Genomic DNA, 2,328 nt, shown 5'->3' with positions numbered 1-2,328 from the left:
AATTTAAAAAGAAGAAAGAGATAAAAAGAGAAAGGGTCTGCAAGTCCAAGTGCACCCTGCAAATGAAAAAGAAAAAATGCTAGATTAGGGGAATAAGGGTAGGTAGATTGAAGAAAATTCAAGGAAAGAGAAAGACATGAAAATTTCTTTTAAAGATTGGAAGACATATCCCAATGTTTTCCTAAGGTTGGAAGAAATATCCTATTGTTTTTCTAAAGCCGGGGGAAGAAATAAAAAACGATGGGTCTTATGACATCATTACCCCCTAACTTTACTCTATACCCATATTTTCCTATAGTCTGCACCCCTCATTTATTCCCTACCCCACCGCGCGCTCACATGTCACATCCTATCTAATCTACCCACCATCTATCACCACATCCCTACTCACTCCATCTGATCCAACGACCCTCGTTCTTTTCTGGCCCCCCCTTACCCTCCGAAAGTTAATCCCGGGTGGGGGGGGGGGGTCGTCCGAAGTCAGCGGTTTCCAACCGCTTACGTGCCACGCCCTTATGAGTCCCCCCCCCCTGAAAAGTGGTTTATCCCAATACTCAAACCACTTTGATGTATGACCGTTTTCGCTTTTTCCACCTCACGAGGCAAACCCACCCCATCTGCCCTATCACGTCCATTCCCTCCATTGAGTAATCAATGGGTTGGACCGTTAGCCAACGGACCCGCACCAAGTCAAGCCAATCCAACGACATCATTCCAAATCCATAAAAGCACCAGTTCACGCCATTTTTCGAATTTTAACTGTTGTTTTCTGCTATCAGGTGCAAATTCCATTCAGTCATACATAGAGAGTGCGCAGTGCAGACAAAGAACAACAGTGCAGTTGCAGGAGAACTTATTTTCTACAGTGATAACAATTTCCCTTTCTCGAATCCCGATTTTGATTAATCCCTTTTCTTTCTCCCTCACTGAATTCCCATTTCTTCTTATCCCCTTCTATTACAAATTCAACACAAGACAACTTTCAGAGAACAGTTTCAGAGAAGAAAGCCATGGCACCAAAGAAAAAGGAACCAGAAGTATTTAATCCAATGGTGCACCCACCATTGGATTTGGATCACCTACCACTTGCAGATAGGGATTTCAAGATCCATGAAACACTCTTAGAGTTTGATTTGTTTGATATATATTGTTGGTGGGAGGACAAATTTGTAGAGGAGATGGATGACATAGGCCTCTGGGACACTAATCTGCCTTTTTATATTTTTCCTAAAACACACAATTGTCCAAAACTAATCAGGAAATGTCATTCATGTTATAATCCACAACAAAGGGTAGTGATGGCCCCAACAAGACATATTTTGTTTACAATTGATGCCAAGTCCATTATGCAGATGAACAGGCCCCGATTATTGAAGGAACTACTCCCCTTTCCCATGAGGCCTCACTGAAATGTATCAAAAGCTTGATTTTTCTAAGAGAGCGAGAACATTAGAAATTTTCATGACTAAGAACACACATCTACCAAACAAGAATCCTCCTTATTCCTCCTCTATTTTCCCTAACAGAACTAGACACATTGTCACTGTTCTTTCCTATTTACTTGGATATTATTTAGATCAATGGCTTGATGAAGCTATCATAGCTTTCTTGTCTATTTGTCAACATAATCCAAGCCCTCTATCCTCTTCAATTTCAACCAATTTTTAGCAGATGTCATCCATGAGAAGCTTGTCAATTTCTTCACAGATGAAGTGTTTCATTATTCCTCAGTGTTGGTATATATGTTTATGCATTTTCAGGCAAACAGGTTCCAGTTTTCAATGATCAAAATGAATGAATAAGGTGAACCCTAGTCAATGATATTCTGGACAACATTAGTGATGAAGGACTCTAAAGACTTCAGCTACAAAATATTTGTGGAGATGTTTGTTCACCTAGCAATGAGCCTCCTCAGTGGGACTGTAGAACCTAGGATCAGTGAAGAAATAAGGAGAATTATGCAGCTATCATACCAAGCTAGAACAGGTGATTGGTACTTGTACCAAAATTACACTGAATTAAGAGTGTATGGCTGTGAGTTGGCCCCATACAAGCTACCAAAGTTCCTCCCCATGAGGATCTTTGCACTAGAATACATTAGACAAATGATTAATGCAGATGAAGTGCATTTTGTATCAGCTAAGAAAAAGTCCCAGTTCAGGATCAAATCTCAGATTGGTCCCTTCATTTGTAACAATAGAACAACAGGGGAGGATGCAGATAGAAGATTGAAGGAAATGAATTTTACCCACAGTTTCACATGGTCTTATGACCCATGGAGTATCATTTCCAAGAAGAGGGTAGAAAACAAGTCAATGACCTATATCC

The sequence above is a fragment of the Pinus tabuliformis genome, chromosome 9, assembly GCF_031772625.1.
Source record: "Pinus tabuliformis cultivar Carrire ecotype Pingquan chromosome 9, CPIR1, whole genome shotgun sequence".
NCBI lineage: Eukaryota > Viridiplantae > Streptophyta > Pinopsida > Pinales > Pinaceae > Pinus > Pinus tabuliformis.
The sequence above is the reverse complement of the archived record's forward strand: the minus strand, read 5'-3'. Positions refer to the sequence as shown.